This window comes from Podarcis raffonei, chromosome 2 (genome assembly GCF_027172205.1).
Source record: "Podarcis raffonei isolate rPodRaf1 chromosome 2, rPodRaf1.pri, whole genome shotgun sequence".
Classification (NCBI taxonomy): domain Eukaryota; kingdom Metazoa; phylum Chordata; class Lepidosauria; order Squamata; family Lacertidae; genus Podarcis; species Podarcis raffonei.
The window spans coordinates 116,461,742-116,481,595 of NC_070603.1; the positions used below are offsets into that span (position 1 = coordinate 116,461,742).

General features: G+C 47.6%; 1 protein-coding gene across 2 annotated transcripts in view; it reads left to right on the forward strand.

Moving 5' to 3' along the window:
• The first annotated feature begins 3,770 nt into the window (after positions 1 to 3,770).
• The window catches only part of LOC128408992 (oocyte zinc finger protein XlCOF6-like), a 38,063-nt gene continuing 21,979 nt past the window's right edge, over positions 3,771 to 19,854 (forward strand). The window contains exons 1-3 of one of the 2 annotated variants that reach the window (XM_053379119.1): positions 3,771 to 4,333; positions 8,872 to 9,252; positions 12,963 to 13,149. The gene's annotated coding sequence lies outside the window, so the exon portion shown is untranslated. Of the gene's footprint in view, positions 4,334 to 4,371; positions 4,714 to 8,871; positions 9,253 to 12,962; positions 13,150 to 19,854 lie in introns of those variants that run through there. The other variant, XM_053379118.1, reaches the window with a different exon arrangement.

Here is a 19,854-nt window from a genome sequence, read left to right on the forward strand (position 1 = left end):
TGCAGAGTTCCTTTGTTGGTTATTCTTGCGTCTATACAAAGTGCATAGCCTTTGCCCCTCCATAAAGAAATGGGGAGGAGACAAGAGCTGGAATAGCTGACCAGAAGGAAATGTAAGCTGGGAACTTCATGTTGCTCCCCAGCTCCCTGACCCCAAGAAAAGACTCATCCAGGGAGGCAGGTGAGCATCACAACTAAACCGCACATTATGCTCTCCAGTAGCTAATCGCTCAGACAGGGCTATTTTCATTCAGTTCTTTGTGTTTGGGGGTGGGGGTGGGGGTGGTTTTACCTTCCCTTCTTCCCTTGCAATCATGACAAAAATGAAACCTCCACAGCAATGCTTTTAGCCCCAGAAGAGGAGCTCCCCTTGGTGTCATGGAAGAGGAGTGAGGAGATTTCACCCCTCCCATATCCAAGAATCTGGTGATTTTCCAGAGAGGAGGGGCGATGTTCTGCTCTCTACATATTCTGCTCCAGCACCACATCAAAGAGTCAGTCAGTCAGTCAGTGTGTTGGAGAGAGAGAGACTGAGTGTTTGAGATCGTGTGTATAGATAAGGTTGCTGCTAAGAGCAGCTGCAGGCACTCAGTGCTGTTCAGCATTCATTTATGCTTAGACCTCATTAAGCTCTGTACATAGTTGTGTATTATAGCTGTAGATAGAATAAAGAAGATATTCTACAGAGCTGCTCTCCGAGTCGTTTATACTCTGCTATACTCTGCTGTGCGACCACTGTCTTCTTGTGGAAGTGAATCCGGTGCTCACAACTCGTAAGCTGTGAGTCCACAGCACTTTGACCTGTTCCTGTGCAGAAGGTGGTCTCTGGAAGTGCTACCCAGCTCGCCTAGCCCAGTCGGGGCTGAGGTGGATGAGTCCAGTTGGTGGCACTGGCTCAAGGGCGATGCTGACATCGGTTATGGGCCCAGTCGTTGTTATAGTCGTCTGACCAGACGTCCCAGTCGCCAGAGGTTTCTGTTGCTGATTGCTGGACGGCGGAACGCAGGCTGCATGCTGGACTGATTTGTGGTGCCCAGAAGCAGAGCTGTTTTGGAGCAGAGTATTCAAGCTGCCGCTGTTGCTGTTGCTGCTGCTTGATTTATGGAGGTGTGTTGCTGACTGCCAAAAGGAAAGAAGATAGCATCCCTGTTTGCCTGTTAATTGTGCTCTGAGTGGGAGAGAGAGTAGCTGAAGGAGTCCAAGGCTTTATCTTGCTTTAAGTAATAGCAGACATGGCCTGTCTACATTCTGGCCAGATGACTCTGCCCTTTCCTCTCCTCACGCCCAAGACCTATGCTGTATGGCAGGTCAAGATGAAAGCGCTTTTACAGAGGCAAATGGGTGCTATCTTCTCTTTGCAGTGTTTAGAACAGATAATTACCCCCCCCAAAGAGGCAGTCTGGTGCCACATTGTGTAGGGGTCACTGTAACACACTCTACATGGGCCTGCCATGTACTTTCTGCCTGGAACTTTCTGTGCTCAGAAAGTCCAACTGGCTCAAAGAGCTGCAGACACATTGCTGACCAGGGCTGGCTATAGGCAGCATAAAGGTAAAGGTACCCCTGCCCGTACGGGCCAGTCTTGACAGACTCTAGGGTTGTGCGCTCATCTCACTCTAGAGGCCGGGAGCCGGCGCCGTCCGCAGACACTTCCGGGTCACGTGGCCAGTGTGACATAGCTGCTCTGGTGAGCCTGCACCAGAGCAGCACACGGAACGCCGTTTACCTTCCCGCTATAAAGCGGTACCTATTTATCTACTTGCACTTTAAGGGTGCTTTTGAACTGCTGGGTGGGCAGGAGCTGGGACTGAAAGACGGGAGCTCACCCCGCTGCAGGGATTTGAACCGCCGACCATACGATCGGCAAGTCCTAGGCACTGTGGTTTTACCCACAGCGCCACCCGCGTCCGCAGTGAGAACTGTGGTTCTCAAGGAAGAGGCAGCCCAGGAATACAAGGTAGGAATTCACCTTGACATTCGCTAACAAAATCCTTTCATAGCTTTTTGTGAGGGTGTGGCTGCTAATCTTTAACCTGGGATGAGCACTAAGAATTGGGCCTCATCCCTCTGTTATTTAAAATAAAATAAAATGCTTGTTCTGCTTCTAAATAAACCCTTTATAATGCATTTCTATTCTTTTTGCATATTAAAAAATCACTATTTTAAAAAAACTGTGCAAACGTGCTGCTGTACAATGCAGTGTCAGAATAACAAAAGAATGAAACATCTAATGAGAGCCTTGTTTTTTAAATATACAGCTAAAAAACCTAAAGGCTTCTACAACATTTATGAGATGCAAATCTAATAGCAGGGCTCCCAGGCACTACAAGGCAACCTGATATTCACGCCCCCCCCCCATCCCAACTCTGAGCTTTTGGTTTCCCTTTAGACACTCATTTGTGGTCGCCTGGAGCATTTGAGAAAAAGAGAGAGAACATTGTGGCATATGAAGCAAACATAGAAGAAGAAAGAGTGCAACCTTTTGGGCAAGAGGTTCCACTCAGAGGTTCCACTCTGACAAAAGCATCAGAGGAGGCTGGTATCTTTCCTAATAACTCATCGCTGGAAACAGAAGCTGCAGAGCTTAAAGGAAGCTTAAACTTGAGAAGTCAGCGGGTGCTTGTTGGAGATGGCTAGGAGAAGCAGCAGCAGTTGCAAATAAGTTATGCAATGATGAAGAAGCTTAGGATCTCCCTCTGGGACCAGAGAGAGTAAAGTTCACAGGATTACATAAAGGACTGAACATTGTTTGCAAGTGCTACTTTATCATGTTCATCTTATTGTAAGACTGTTTAAGACTCTTGTGCAGTAAAGCTTCAAAAATTATTCTTGTGATGGAGAGAACTCATTTCCCACACAAGGTCCAGATCAGGAATTCCATGGAACAACTTGAACAACAAGTACCTGAAGAACCAGACCACGATGTGGCCGTGCTCCTTCCATCCCTTTCTGAGAATTGCAACACTCTGTTCCTCCAAATGGTTCTCCCTTCACTGCAGTCATCTGAAGGCACCAACTATGCCCTGTTGGCCCCGATCCTTCTCCGTATGAAGGCTCCCTCCTCTGCTGAATGGAGGCAGGAGACCAGAGACAGCCAAGGAAAAAGCAGGGAAAGACAGACCCTCCAAGTGCCACTGTCTTCCAGGGATGTCCCTGATTTACAGAAGCTGTCGTCAGTTTCTGACTTGATGCCAGAGGGTATGGGGTTATGTGACCCCCAAGTTGTCTGAAGGTAATCCTGTATAGGGATTTTTAAAAATGTTTTATTCTGTTTTTATATATGTTGGTAGCTGCCTGGAGTGGCTGGGGCAACCTAATAAGATGTGTGGGGTATAAATAGTAAAATTATCATTATGGAACAGGACACCCCTATTTTCATCAGAGAGATGTTGGAGGTTATGGAAAGATAACAGAGCCCAGCCCTGGCATCTGTTGCTGGAGCTAAGTGATCACATGACCTAGGCCAGCAGAGCTGGGAACTGGACTGCCTCCTCCAGCTGCTAGGCATTCAGGCAGCTGGGTGGCATCGTCCCAGCTTCATGAAATGGTATTTCAGGAAGATTTCCTGTAGAGGGTTTGGAAACCAGGGACTGCATACTGATCACAAGGAGACTTATTTGTGCAACATACTGAAGAGCTTATAAAATGCCAGGTACATTCCAATGTTCTAATAAATTTTGAGAGACAGCTTTCTAAACAAAACCCACTTATTACAGAAGACAACGAAAGGGTATAGAAAGGGGAAGTTTTTGGGTTTCTCTAAAAACCATCGGACTATTCTGTACACAATTTCAAGGTAACATTACACTTTATTTCCGCTTTTTCTCACATGGGACTCGAACTCACAACCTTGAGATAAAGCACCTCACGCTCTACCGACTGAGTTAAGACAGCTCAGTGATTTGCGAACACGGGGACACAGATGTGAACATCCCTAGAGAAGGGTGCAAAAAGCTTGTTCCCTGCTGCTCCAGAGCTAGGAATGGACCAGATCTCATCGGGCTAATCCATTTGCCCCGACAGCTAAGAGCAGAACCTCCAGGATCAGAAGCAGCGGGCTGCAAATACGAGGGCAGGGGAAGCAGCAGGGCGGTCTCGCAGCCCTCGCCTTGCAAGGGGGCGCATCCAGCCTTGCAGCCTCCCAGGGCCCAACCCACAGCCAGCGAGCTCCGATGCTCAGAGAGGCAGGAAACGGGGCCAGCCAGGGGGACTCGAGAGCGGCTGCACTTTCCTGTCCCCCGCCGAGGAGAGCGGAGGAGCAGCGGGCAGTGGCCTGGCGAGTTTCCCCGGAGAGGAGCCAGATTCCGGTGCAGGGACGGAGCGAGGAGTCCGAGGTGCAGGAGGGCGGAGCAAGCGGAGGAGGAGGAGAGCACGTGCGCCTCGCCTGGCAGGATCAGGCCCGGAGTCCAGCCAGAGGCTGCAGGGCGCCCCCCAACCGGGCAGGAAGGGGAAGGGGCGCAGCTGAGGGGCAGGGCATCTGCAGGAGGGCACAGGGGCAAACATCTCTGGCTCAGGCTGGCACGGACCCTGCCGGAGACCCTGGGGAGCTGCTCCCTTCAGTCCTGAGCTCAAGGGGCAGAATGAGGGGTCCAAGGCAGCTGCTGCTCCGCGATGGAGGATGCATATAGTCGCTCACGGATCAGCGGCGTACCTGGGGCTTTTACCTCCCGGGGCGGTCACTGAGTCTGCCGCCCCTCTCCCTGACCCTCACCAGGTAGCCCCGTCCTCTTCCACGGTCCTCCCTCTCTCCTGCTTCTGCCTCCCTGCGGGGGCTGCAAGGGCGATGAGTGGGTTTCCGGGGGCGGCAGCACAGGCACAAGCTCACGCTCTCCCACCGGCGGAGAGGGAAGGCGAGGCAGGGGGGAAAGTGCAGCAGGGAGGTGCCCCTCTCATTCTGCAGCCCCTGAAACCCTTTGCAGGCCACTACTCCTGCCCCCCCTTCGTCTGCCAGTGCCATTGATAAACCTATCGCCCTCCTTCGTAAATTGGACAAATCGTCTTTCAAAGCTCTCTTTGCCACCACCATCACCACATCTTGTGGCAATGATGTCCATCAGATTCATTTAGCAAGGAAATGGCATATTTTGCCTGCCTCAGATCAAGGTACACTGTGCCTACACATGGAGGCTCTGTTGTTCTGTCATGGCTAATAAAACAGCTAATAGATCTTTTCCCCGGAGAATGCATCTGATCTTTTCCCAAGCTATCAAGGTAGTGACCTCTTGTGTCTGCGTGTGAATAAGTGAGAGAGGCTTAAGCCTGTTTCATTAATGGTTTTATTTCCACCTTAGTAAGGCAGCAGAGTTTTCAGATGAAGGCTGAGGGTTGAAATGGGTGACAGTTTAGAGAATGCAGAGGAAAGGAGGATTCTTAAGAAGTGTGGCATATGGAAATGAATTAATGATAATAAAAACATTGAAGACAGTATTGTTAAAGACTGAGGAAGGCGAAATTGAAATTAGCTATTCATGTTCAGATTATTACTCATTTCATTTCTATACCGCTTCATATTTTTAAGGGAAAAAATCTCAAAGCAATTAAAGGGAAATCTAATTGCAGTTTGTGTCCATAGGATGTTGAGAACATTAACTCTGTAGATCCAGGAGTTCTCTCCTCCTGATAGTCTCAGATTTGATTGTTCTTTCCTATAGAGCAGGAGGAACGAAACATTTATAGGCTTAAAGCTGCATTGATTCTGGAGGCCACATCCCAATGAGCTTTGTGGCCAATGTATGCACATGCATGCGCCCACAGAAAAGAGATGCAGACCATAAAGTCACATGCACACATGCCAGAGGTGCTGCACACACTCACCAGACATGCCACCTAGCATACATACAAGTCTTGCAAACACAATCAGCATGTTTAGACCTTCCAACCCCAGTCCTGGGGTGGAGGAGAAATAAGAGCACAAGAAGACCCTTCTGAATTAGCAATGAGATCTGTGGAAAAAAGACCCTTCAGATTGTTCTTTAGAAATCCTCTTTAAAGAGCAGCCAGAGAGATCATTTATTTTCAGAGCAGGGCTTTACCCCATTTCAGCACTGTGCTGGTTTGTGCTGAAACTGGAGTTGAAAAGATCTCTCTAAGGGCCCTTAGGCATCTTTCTCTCCAGGACAGACAGAGATCTTCATCCTATGATCAGATCATGAGATGGAAAGGGCAGGGACTAGCAGGACACACCCTGAGGCTTGGCAAGCCATATGCAGCCAATGGACTGCAAGTTAGAATATCTTCAGTAAAGAGAGTTTGTGACCATCAAATATAAAATATTTTGGAGTGAGTTCTTTGATTTTGTTGATCAATATTCCTTTTGTCAGTTTCTTGGGCTGTGCAGATACCATACATTTAAAGCACGTGGCTTCCCCCAGAGAACCACGGGACCTGTAGTTTATTGCTAGAGTTCTCAACACCCCTAACAAACTGCAGCTGGCAGGATTTCTTGGGTGAAGTCATGTACTTTCAATGTTAGGTGGGTCTGTTGCAGCCTTAATCATATACAAAGATCTGTTGCTGCCTTTCCAACATGCTAGAAGTTGCAGCCAGGATCAGCGTTCCCTGTCCACTGAACATGCTCAGTCCTCTCACTGGGTTGTTTTTGGATTTCCTTCCACTGCCTTGGTTCCCCCACCCCTATTTTTTAAAAAATAATATTTATTAGATTTTCAACAATATAACAAAAAATAAACAATCACACACACAAAAACAAAAAAAAGAAAAAAGAAGAGAACAAAACATTACATAAAAATAGAATGTACTTCAATGATGTAACTTTCTTTAGCTTAGTTCTTTGACCTCCTCACACCTCCCTTTTTTGTATTCTGCTTCAATTGTTATTTCAGCAAATCCTTTCCATCTTTCCAAAATTTTTACATAAACATAAAATACTTTTCTTGGCCTTATTAACTTTAGATTCTCAACTTATAAATGCATAACTTCTCACGACATTTCTGCTGAAACCTGTGGGTATCTATCCACCATTATCCAAATTCTCTAAGAGTTTGCTTTATTTTAAAATAGCCTTTAAACTTTATAACACATTTCAATAAAAACTTTAAATTTCCCAATCCTCTCCCCACAGCTCCTCCCCGGTCCCAAAAAAAACTGCCAGTCCTTTCCGTCAATTCCCTAAAGCTCCTTAATCTGGGCACCTGATGTCAGAGGCTCTTAGGTCCCCCCCAGGCCCCTTCTGGCGATTTTGTTCATACTCTTTAATTCCCAGAAACACATCTCTGGGGAATCCCATCCTAACATAATAGCTGCACCATTTAAACCATTCAACCCAATTTTCAGGTTTAAATTTTAGATGGTCTTTCCAAAGGTATTTCCCAATGCATCCAAATCTAGTAGCCCCAAAACCTTCAATCATTTCCAAACCCATATCCATATTCCAACAGTCCATGGATCCCTGTGTAATGGGATCCTTCCATCCTTTCAGTCCAAACTGAGATCCAGCCATCACAGTCAGGCCTTTACCAAAGTCCATCATATATGGTCTTAGTTTGTAGTCCATAGATGATCTTAATTTGTAGTCCTCAGTTACGTTGAGTTTCTCCTCTTCTTCTTGCTCCGGCTCTCCTTCCACCACCAATTCTTCTTCCGTCAATTCTTCTTTTGCCACCGGTTGTGTCGACAAAACCAATTCCTGAAATTCCAGCTTCCTGTGGAGCTCCTCCAACAAAAAGTTTGTTCTTTGCAATGCATTCATCATTGCTTCAGAGATCTGCATTTTGGATATTTGAAGGTCAGAATCTAGTTCCCAGGCTTGTTATCTGCAGTTGTTCATGCAACAGTTTCAAATTCCCCCACTAGAGGGATACAATTTCTCAACAATAACAATTTCCAAGAGTCAACTCAGCTTCGAAATACCAAGACATAACATGGTTACATTCGCCACCTTTAAGGCAGAAGGGTACGGGGAATTCTGTATATTTCCATTAGCTGTCAAAATCCACCTGTCAAAAGTTTTTAAAAGTAATTCCTTAACGTCCAGGCAGCTCGTTCCCAGGTCAAAGCTGTGGGGTTTCCGATCTCAAAAATTTATCAAATTCAAAGTCTCCCCCTACTTCTTCAAAGGGGGGGGGGGTAGTTACTTCAAACAGTGAATATTTGGATTTTCAAATCAAAGTTTCCAAGATTTTAGCTTGTAGTATCTTTGCTTAAGTCTATATACAAAAGCGGAAGGCGGACTTCCTGTTTAGACCTCCCCGCTTTAAATCCAAATTAGTTCTTACTTTTTAAAGATTTCCAATTGAAATTTAATTTCTTTAAGCCTCTGTCCTTGTCTTAAATCTTCTAATTGGTTCTACTCACGGGTAGTTACTTTTAGAGCCAGATTGTCCCACAAAGAAATCAGCGCTCTCCAACAACAGCTGTGCGGCTTCACTCCGGGGACGAAGCGATCGATCCGAAGCACCGCGCTGCTCACCCTGCCTCGCAACGGAGCCTCGAAAAGAGGTCTCCTTGCAAGCAAGGGAGGCGCAAAAGGTGCCAGCCGGATCCCAGGTCCACAGGCTTCACCCGCCTGTGGTTTTTTGCGGGTCTCCGCTTTTGCCGCAGCGGCAGACCCTAAATCCCCGGAGCGGTTCCCCTGAGAGTTCAGAGGAAATCCGACATTGTCGCTGGCGCTAACCGGAAGTCCCCCCCCCCCCTAAATATTATTTGTACTTCCATAAACCTTGATGTTTCTTTGGATAACTTCCCCTCGTCCCTGGGTGAAGGCATTTGGGTGACATAATGATTGTCATTCACAGCCTGAACATCAGAAATAGAAAGAGTAATAATATATTCCAAAAACTGGCTAATCGTTAAAAAATGTGCTTTTGTTTTTATTCTTGGGTTTTATTTTACTTTGTGTTTATTTCTTTTCCAGCAGGGTGGCATAAAAATGGAAGAGCAGGGACCCAGGAGACCCATTCAAAGGGAGAGACTGGAGTGCAAAGGAAGGAAACCTCCTGCCGGCCAAGTTGGGACCATCAGGGATCTTCTGCCTCGGGCAGATTTATGTCAAATTAAGCAGGAGGCAGAGGAGGGGCAGCCGCAGCAGCACTGGGAGGCCCAGAAGCAGGATTTCCTGAAGACGATGCAGCCCCCTCGTTTAGGGTGGGAAACCCCACAGGCTCACAGTCCTCCCCACTCCGGGGATGGTGTCCTCTCCTTCAGGGGAGCTGCGGGTGCCAGTCGGTGGCCCAGTGGGAGAGCAGGGGGGACAGACAAGACCCTGCTCCCAGACACTGAGGGGCTTCTGGGAAAGGTAAGTGCCCTCCTCTCACCTGGGTTTCCAGCACCTGGAGGTCACAGGTCCACTGCCTCTAGACATGGAGGTTCTGTTTACCTATGGTGATGAATATTCTTTCATCCATGCAAGGGCCACCCATGTATTCAGAGCAGTCCTTTGCAGATTAACTCTTAAGTTCCAAGGGATCTACTCTCAGGCCACTAATGTGCATACCATGCCAGCCTTAGGAAAGTAGGTGAGACAGGCAGGTGAAAGAAATTGCCAAAGGTGTTTGAAAATGGGTGGGGGCTCTTGGGAAGCGGGTGCCCAATTGGGGCTTCTCCAGGGGCAGCAGAAAGTCTTGGGCAGGAGAATCCCTGCAGGGGCTCTCAGACTCCCTTGGCTTCTTCTTCCCTCCCTCCCAGGAAGCTGCAACTTGCTCTGGCTTCTGAGCTCCTCAGGAAGCTGAACCTGCAAACCTAGCTGAGACTGAACCTGCAACCCTGGCCAGGATGGAAGGAGGAAGATGGACGGTTGACCTGGTCAGGCTGTCTCCCGCATCCCTCCCCACAACCTCTGAGCATTCCCTCCCAGGACCCTTGGAGAAATCTGGTGAGTTCCAGGGGAGAGGAGATGGGGACAGGGATAGATGGAAGGTGGAGGGAGAAAGCGGAAAAGATGGAGAGGAGACAAATGGAAGGAAGTTCCTGACAGGAAGAAGGAAGGGGTGAGGCCTTCTCCGAAGCAGCTCTTTGTTTCTTGAATCCCTTTCATAAAGTAGTGGGGGCAGATTTTCTTCCTCCAGGCTTTGAAATCTTAGGTGTATATGCTTATATGCTTCCCATAGTTATTTATAATTCATATATTTAAATTATTTCTATTACCATTATTTTTTATAGACAGGGTCAGAGTGATACATTCCACCAGCATCAAAACACAATAGATGCATGCACCTCCCCAGTTTGGTGGGCTTAAGGGACAAAGGACCCATTATCATGATACACAATTCCTGTGGCTGGAGGCTCTACACTTAGGATTGGACATATAAAGTACAGTACAAGAGTGTCTGGTATTATAAGCAAATTGTGTAAACTTGCCAATCTTACAGACTGGCGTTGTTTGTGAGAGTGAATGAGTGGGATAATAATTTATAGCGCCCCTGTAATTTTGTCCGTCCCTAAGCTTCTATGGAGATACTGTGGTACAACCTTGGCACAAATTTCAAATTAAGGACACAAAGCCAACAAAGAGACTCAGAAGTTTATACTGGCACCAGGAAAAGGTAAAGGGACCCCTGACAATTAGGTCCAGTCGTGACTGACTCTGGGGTTGCGGCGCTCATCTCGCTTTACTGGCTGAGGGAGTCATGTGGCTAGCATGGCTAAGCTACTTCTGGCGAACCAGAGCAGCGCACGGAAACGGCATTTACCTTCCCGCCGGAGCGGTACCTATTTATCTACTTGCACTTTGATGTGCTTTCGAACTGCTAGGTTGGCAGGAGCTAGGACCAAACAGGTCACAGGTCCACTGCCTCTCGACATGGAGGTTCTGTTTAGCTATGGTGGTGAATATTCCTCCTCCCTGCACTTTCTCTCTAATCCACTTTAAAAGGCTTTGTGGACCAAAACCTACATGGGAGGTTTGTGATCATATCTCCTGATGTTGTTATTTTAATAAAGCAACCACAGGGGACTCTGAATTTTATCAGAGCAGAAGCTACGTCAGAAGAGGGGTCCTTCCACCAACCCCCGTTTTCCTCCTCTAAATTGCCTCCATTTCCAAAATGCTCTTTTCTCCCCACTGAGGTAAAAATCTTAGTACGTCCTGCAGCCTCAGCAATCTCAAGTGTAGTTGCATTAAATAAGACTGGCCTACCTTGCAAGGTTGTTGAAATATCTATTTAGATAATGGCCAAGTTCAGATGACTGAATCACAGCCTGAAAAGCTGGGTTACAAATAAGCACAGTTTTTAATGCATTGCTGCAGCAAAGTTACGCTGAAGCCTAAGTTGTCCCAAGTTTAAAACCAAAAACTCTAGCTGCCACTGCAGTCTCCTGGCCCCACAACCAGAATGCATCACTCCAGGAAGGACCCCCACCCAACCTTTAGTGAGAGGGGGGAAAAGAGAAGGACTCTTCATGGGTAGCTTCACAAATTTACCAGGTGTGGTCCTGCACTGGCAGCAAGGCTAACAAACAGGGGAGCTGGGAATGTGCTCTTCCCATCTCTTCCTGCATCTGCCTCCTGACCTAATTGTCCCAGCTTACCTCATGATTGGGCCAGCCCTGATGGTGAACTGTGATGAAACCAGGCAATCTCTTATGAGCCATAGCTAACAAACTTTCCATTTTGCCCAAACCAGGAAACTGCAGCTGCTAGCTTTGTAATAAGCTGGGATATTAAGCTAACTTCAAACTGTGCTTGGTCAAAACAGGAAACTCTGATTGATCAGTGGCTTCGTGGTTTGACTGTTCCCCTGATAGCAGTAAAAATAGGAAGCCCTGTTGCATTCAAAGGGGTTGTTTGGACAGAGTCTGTGATCAGCATGCCAATCAGGACAGGCTTGAAAACTAAAGGGACCCCTGACCATTAGGTCCAGTCGTGGCCGACTCTGGGGTTGCTGCGCTCATCTCGCTTTACTGGCCGAGGGTGCCGGCGTACAGCTTCCGGTTCATGTGGCCAGCATGACTAAGCCGCTTCTTGCGAACCAGAGCAGTGCACGGGAACACTGCCTACCTTCCTGCCAGAGCGGTACCTATTTATCTACTTGCACTTTGATGTGCTTTCAAACTGCTAGGTTGGCAGGAGCAGGGACCGAGCAACGGGAACTCACCCTGTCGCAGGGATGCAAACCGCCGACCTTCTGATCGGCAAGTTCTAGGCTCTGCGGTTTAACCCACAGCACCACCCGCGTCCCAGGACAGGCTTAGGAAGCAATTATTATTATGATGATGATTATTACTTTCATCCTGCCTATCTGACTGGGTTACCTCTGCCCATCTGGGTAGCTTCCAACAATATATAAACAAGCAAAAATTTCCCTGTAAAAGGCTGCCTTCGGAAGTCTTCCATTTTGTAGAAATGGCCTTCGGTTTTAAAGAATTGCCCTCTTTAAGGAATCACGGGGCGTAAACATGTATGTTGTCCTCTACGTCCAAACACACACAGACACACCCATAGTAGGAACAAGCAGTGCTCCAAAGTGCTTATCTTGCGAACTTGCCATCTAAGTTGTTTACTCCTGACCAAAGTTCCTGTTTCCCAAAAGGACAGGAGGGGGAGCAGAGGAAGAAACGGATGGGTTTGAAGGCTCTTTCCACCAGCCGCCTGTCTCCCCTGAGAAACAAGAGCAAAGGGTTTTTGCAGGGCAGGAGGACATTGGAGGAGGCAGTGAGGGCAGAGGGAGAAGTGGGCGGATCACCCGCCTCTCCCAGGGGGTCCAGATGCAAGCAAGACGCTTCCTTCTTCTCCCTGCACCCATGTATTCAGAGCAGTCCTTTGCAGATTGACTCTTAGGTTCCCAGGAATCTACTCTCAGGCCACTAATGTGCATACCATGCCAGCCTTAGGAAGGGAGGTGGAATAGGCAGGTGAAAGGAATTGCCAAAGGTGTTTGAAAATGGGTGGAGGCTGTTGGGAAGGGGGTGCCCAATTGGGGCTTCTCCAGGGGCAGCAGAATGTCTTGGGCAGGAGAATCCCTGCAGGGGCTCTCAGACTCCCTTGGCTTCTTCTTCCCTCCCTCCCAGGAAGCTGCAACTTGCTCTGGATTCTGCACTCCTCAGGAAGCTGAACCTGCAAACCTAGCTGAGACTGAACCTGCAACCCTGGCCAGGATGGAAGGAGGAAGATGGACAGGTGACCTGGTCAGGCTGTCTCCCGCATCCCTCCCCACAACCTCTGAGCATTCCCTCCCAGGACCCTTGGAGAAATCTGGTGAGTTCCAGGGGAGAGGAGATGGGGACATGGATAGATGGAAGGTGAAGGGAGAAAGAGGAAAAGATGGAGAGAAGACAAATGGAAGGAAGTTCCTGACAGGAAGAAGGAACGGGTGAGGCCTTCTCCGAAGCAGCTCTTTGTTTCTTAGATCCCTTTCCTAAAGTAGTGAGGGCAGATTTTCTTCCTCCAGGCTTTGAAATCTTAGGTGTTATTTCCATGGCAGGAATAATTGATGATAATGATGTTGCACACCAGTCCTGTAAAATGGGTTAAGGGGAATGGAACTGCTTCCCATAATTATTTATAATTAATGTATTTAAATTGTTTCTATTCCTCTTATTTTTTATAGACAGGGTCACAATGATACATTCTACCAGCATCAAAACACAATAGATGCATGCACCTCCCCAGTTTGGTGGGCTTAAGGGACAAAGGACCCGTTATCATGATACACGATTCCTGTGGCTAGAGGATCTACACTTAGGATTGGGCATATTAAGTCCAAGAGCGTCTGGTATTATAAGCAAATTGTGTAAACTTGCCAATCCCATGGACCAGAGCATGCCAGGCACTCCTGTCTTCCACTGCCTCCCGCAGCTTGGTCAAACTCATGCTGGTAGCTTTGAGAACACTATCCAACCATCTAGTCCTCTGTCGTCCCCTTCTCCTTGGGCCCTCCATCTTTCCCAACATCAGGGTCTTTTCCATGAGGTGGCCAAAGTATTGGAGCCTCAGCTTCACAATCTGTCCTTCCACTGAGCACTCAGGGCTGATTTCCTTCAGAATGGAGAGGTTTGATCTTCTTGCAGTCCATGGGACTCTCAAGAGTCTCCTCCAGCACCATAATTCAAAAGCATCAATTCTTTGGTGATCAGCCTTCTTTATGGTCCAGCTCTCACTTCCATACATCACTACTGGGAAAACCATAGCTTTGACTATACGGACCTTTGTTGGCAAGGTGATGTCTCTGCTTTTTAAGATGCTGTCTAGGTTTGTCATTGCTTTTCTCCCAAGAAGCAGAAGTCTTTTAATTTCGTGACTGCTGTCACCATCTGCAGTGATTATGGAGCCCAAGAAAGTAAAATCTCTCACTGCCTCCATTTCTTCCCCTTCTATTTGCCAGGAGGTGATGGGGCCAGTGGCCATGATCTTCGTTTTTTTGATAATGAGCTTCAGACCAAATTTTGTGCTCTCCTCTTTCACCCTCATTAAGAGGTTCTTTAATTCCTCCTCACTTTCTGCCATCAAGGTTGTGGCATCTGCATAACTGAAGTTGTTGATACAGTGGTGCCCCGCAAGACGAAATTAATCTGTTCTGCGGGTGTCTTCGTCTTGCAGGGTTTTTCGTCTTGCGGAGCACCACTATCAAAGGCTTAGTGCAGGGGTGTCAAACTCAAATTCATCGGGGGCCGCATCAGCAGTTTGGTCACCTTCAAAGGGCCGGTTGTATCTGTAGGACTATGTGTCCACTCTTTATTTGTATGGTGCATGTATGGGGACATATTTATACTACTGCTGGCATTATATCACTCCGTTTTTCCTCTCTTCTACAATGGGAATAACCATGGCCTACCTCCTAGGATTGTTGGGAGATCACATTAAGTGTGTGCAGTCGGGTACTTCTGCTGCAAGGCTGAAAACAAGAAACCAGCTCCCTAAAATACAAGCTGGCAATAGCCCATTATGTGGGTCAGAGGCGGCTCTGGTGCAAGTTCAGCTTTTCTGCGGAGCTCAGAGAGGCGTTTGCCACCCTAACCCACCAAGCTCCGTTGGCCCCAGTGTCTGTTGTGTGTGCCCTGGGGGGGGGGACGATTGCCATGAGGCTTCCGGCAGGTGCGACCCGAGTGGCTTTCCGAGCCAACCCTCCTCAAGCCCACCTTAACAAGGGCCTAGGCTTGCTAACTTTGCGGCTAGACCTCGGTGTTTGTACGCACTGCAGAAAATGTGCAGGACTTTAAAGGTGCAGCGACCCTCCCGCATCCAGCCTGCCTTTCTGGGAGGAGAGGAGGAGGAGGCGGGGCGGGGGCGGGCGAGTCACCCATGCAAGAGGGAAGAGCGAGCGATGGCCCGGGATCAGGCCTCTCCTATCAGGGCCAAAGGTGAACCGAGGGAGGAAGAGAGAGAAGGATCCCTAGCTTCGTGTGCAGCAGCGGCTCTTACGCGCACGGACCCCGCGATGGCGCAGCCGGTGTCGTGTGCTTTGCTCCGTCCAAGCGGGCAAAGCGAGGGCGGAGAGCCGGGAAGCAATCCGCATTTCCCAGAAGCAAGCGCCACAATGGGTACTGCAAGCCAGACAGGCCTTGACAGCGGAGGGCGGGCTCAATTCGGGGCTTGGCGAGGAGGAGAGGGAGAAACCCGAAAGGGCACCGCGCGGCTGGGTTGGGTTGCAATTCAAGCGCGTGAAAGGGTTGCCTTTTGCAGAGCCGGACAGGCGCGGAGGGAGCGTTCCTGCCTTTGTCATTGATAAAAGGGCTTGCGGGGGAAGCGGGAGCGGCCCTTACGGACACCAGGAATTGCTGGCTACACGGGCCACATGACGAGATCTGGCGGGCCGGATTTGGCCCGCGGGCCTTGTGCTTGACACCCGTGGCTTAGTGGATAAGCGGTAATTGACAGATAAGCGGCTTAGCGGCTATTAGCGGCTTAGTGGATTAGCGGATAAGCGGCAATTTGCAGATAAGCGGCTTAGCGGCTTTCAGAAAAGGCAAAAAAACCGCAAGACCCCGAAAAAATTTTCGTTTTGCGAGACAACCCCATAGAAAAATTCGTCTTGCGAAGCGGGAAAAAAATCGGAAAGCCCTTTCGTCTTGCGCGTTTTTCGTTTAGCGGGGCATTCGTCCAGCGGGGTACCACTGTATTTCTTCCGGCAATCTTAATTCTGGCTTGTTATTCATTCACTCCAGCCTTTCGCATGTTGAATTCCGCATATAAATTAAATAAGCGGGGAGACAATATACAGCCTTGCTGTACTCCTTTCCCAATTTTGAACCAATCAGTTGTTCCATATCCAGTTCTAAGTGTAGCTTCTTGTCCCACATAGAGATTTCTCATGTTATGGAAATTTTTTTTGGGGGGGGAGCGAGCACATCTTTAAAGTTGTTAAATGTTACAAATATCATGCCTAGAATCATAGAATCATAGAGTTGGAATAGACCACAAGGGCCATCGAGTCCAACCCCCTGCCAAGCAGGAAACACCATCAGAGCAATGTATCCTTTCAACTTGACAGCTCAGGGAAGTTAAAGGTAAAGGTAAAGGTACCCCTGCCCGTACGGGCCAGTCTTGACAGACTCTAGGGTTGTACGCCCATCTCACTTAAGAGGCCGAGGGCCAGCGCTGTCCGGAGACACTTCCGGGTCACGTGGCCAGCGTGACAAAGCTGCATCTGGCGAGCCAGCGCAGCACACGGAAACGCCGTTTACCTTCCCGCCAGTAAGCGGTCCCTATTTATCTACTTGCACCCGAGGGTGCTTTCGAACTGCTAGGTTGGCAGGCGCTGGGACCGAGCAACGGGAGCGCACCCCGCCGCGGGGATTCGAACCGCCGACCTTTCGATCAGCAAGCCCTAGGCGTTGAGGCTTTTACCCACAGCGCCACCCGCGTCAGGGAAGTTACCTAGCTTTAAAAATAATATAAAATCAACTCCTTTGCCAGTTTCCTCCATTCCAAAGCTACCGGTATTTTCCTCTTGAAAAAGGACTCCAGGAAGTGTCCAGGGGTCACAATTGCTGAGCTGGGCCAAGGAAAGCCTAATCCCATCACAAAACTTGCCAAGGGGCCAGAAATGCAAAGGAAGTTCTATTGTACTTTGGGTGATGGGCCTTCAGAGGTGTTGGCCTATGCTAATCTTATACCTGAGTCTTGCCCTGACATGTCTGCTTATGCTAATCTTGTACCAAGGGCTTGTCTGGACATGTTTGCCAAGGTTAAACTAGTGTAACCCCTGTCTACCCCTCCCCTTTTGTGACATGTCAGTGATGTAACAATGATATAGCAATGATGCTCTACAAACTGTATTCTGGGATGTGGTGGGGAAGTTTTAAAAGTCTTTGTCACCCCATCCTCGGGGTTCAAAATTCCTCTTTGAACCTGTTGCACAATAAACTTTGGTCTACAGCTATTTGCTCCAGTTGGTGGCTGGACTCCTTCCTTTATTCTGCAAGGGACGCGCGGGCTCTTCCCAACGAGCTGGTTTGACTGAACAGCCTCACACCTAGATTTTTCCATAACACTCAGGAGACAGATGAGGTGATCAGGCACTCCCATTTCTTTAAGAACTTGCCATAGTTTGCTGTGGTCGACACAGTCAAAGGCTTTTGCGTAGTCAATGAAGCAGAAGTAGATGTTTTTCATGAACTCACTAGCTTTCTCCATAATCCAGCATGTTTGCAATTTGGTCTCTGGTTCCTCTGCCCCTTCGAAATCCAGCTTTCACTTCTGGGAGTTCTTAGTCCACATACTGCTTAAGCCTGTCTTGTAGAATTTTAAGCATAACCTTGCTAGTGTGTGAAATGAGCGCAATTCTGCGGTAGTTGGAACATTCTTTGGCACTGCCCTTCTTTGGGATTGGGATGTAGACTGACCTTCTCTAATCCTCTGGCCACTGCTGAGTTTTCCAAAGTTGCTGGCATATTGAGTGTAGCACCTTAACAGCATCATCTTTTAAAATTTTGGTTTTCAAGGAAGAGGCAGCCCTGGAATATAAGGCAGGAATTCACCTCGAATCTTGCTATCAAAATCCTTTCATAGCTTTTTGTGAGGGTGTGGCTGCTAATCTTAAAGCCAGGATGAGCACTAAGAATTGGGCATCATTTTCTCTGTTATTAAAAATAAAATAAAATACTTGTTCTGCTTCTAAAGAAACCCTTTAGAATACATTCTTATTCTTTTTTCATAAAAAAAATCAAACAGCTGTGCAAAGGTGCTCCTGTGCAATGCAATGTCAGAATAACAAAATAATGAAACATCTTACAAGAGCCTTGTTTTTTAAATATACAGCTAAAAAACCTTAAAACTCCTACAACACTTACCAAATAGAAATCTAAAAGCAGGGACTAGGAGGCAACCTGATGTTCAAGGCTTCACCCCACCCCCAAACTCTGAGCTTTTGGTTTCTCTTTAGACACTCATCTGTGGTCGCCTGGAGCATTTGAGGGGAAAGAGAGAGAACATTGGGGCATACAAAGCAAACATAGAAAAAGAAAGTGACAACCTGTTTGTAAGTGTCATTGTTACTTGGAAGGGAACAAGTGTTATAAGTTTAATGTAAATATAATGCTGTGCTTGAACACATTGTAATAAAAATACTATAAAGGGAATTTTCTCTTAGACTTAGGCAAGAGGTTCCACTCTGACAGAAGCCTCAGAGGAGGCTGGATCTTTCCTCATAACTCATCGCTGGAGGCATAAGCTGCAGAGCTCTCACGGAAGGAAGCTTAAACCTGAGAAGCCAGTGGGTTCTTGCTGGAGATGGCTAGGAGAAGCAGCAGCAGCAGTTGCAAATAAGTCATGCAATGTTGAAGAAGCTTAGGATCTCCCTCTGGGACCAGAGAGAGGAAAGCTTACTGAATTACATAAAGGACTGATCATTGTTTGCAATGTGCTACTTTATCATGCTTATCTTATTGTTAGACTGTTTAAAACTGTTCTGCGGTAAAGCTTCAAAACTTATTTTTGTGATGGAGAGAATTCATTTCCACACAAGGTCCAGATCAGGAATTCCACGGAACAACTTTAACAACAAGTACTTGAAGGGTACTTCAACAAGTACTTCAACAAGCACTTGAAGGGACGCGGGTGGCGCTGTGGGTTAAACCACAGAGCCGAGGGCTTGCCAATCAGAAGGTCGGTGGTTTGAATCCCCGCGACGGTGTGAGCTCCCGTTGCTTGGTCCCTGCTCCTGCCAACCTAGCAGTTCAAAAGCATGTCAAAGTGCAAGTAGATAAATAGGTACCGCTCCGGCGGGAAGGTAAACGGCTACCTCGGCCAGTAAAACGAGATGAGCGCCGCAACCCCAGAGTTGTCCGCAACTGGACCTAATGGTCAGGGGTCCCTTTACTTTTACCTTTACTTGAAGGACCAAACCGCTATGCAGCCATGCTCTTTTCCATCCCTTTCCAAGAATTACAACAATCTGTTCCTCAAAATGGTTCAGCCTCCGCCACCTTTACTGCAGTCAACTGAAGGCAACCAACTATGCCCTGGGCCCCCCGATCTTTCTCACTGCCAATGAAAACTAATAAATGAAAAGGAAGAGAAGCTACCCATGTCACACTGACACAAATACCTTGCATATGAACTTCGTAAAATAATGAAAGTGTACTACCCCTCCCCCCCGCTCGCTCTCCCCACCTCTCAATTCTCCAGCCTTACACTGTATACAACATTAAAGTCTGTCTGTCTCTGAATTTTTATGATATCCAAAGTAACAGAGTAGCTTATAGTTAGGAAGCCAAATAGCTATTCTATGTGATAGTTCCTTTTTACAGACTATACAGCAGCCAGACTCTTGCTATTCAAAAGAACTTTACTTTCATAATCATATAACTGAGAAGAATAGAAGAGGAGTCTGTAACCTGAAGTGTATGTAACCCGAGGTACCACTGTACAATCTTCTGCTTATTCAAACACGGGCACGTTCTCCCTTGAATTCTCTTATAGTTTGTTATGAAACATTTTTCTTTCACATCAGCAGTATTGTCT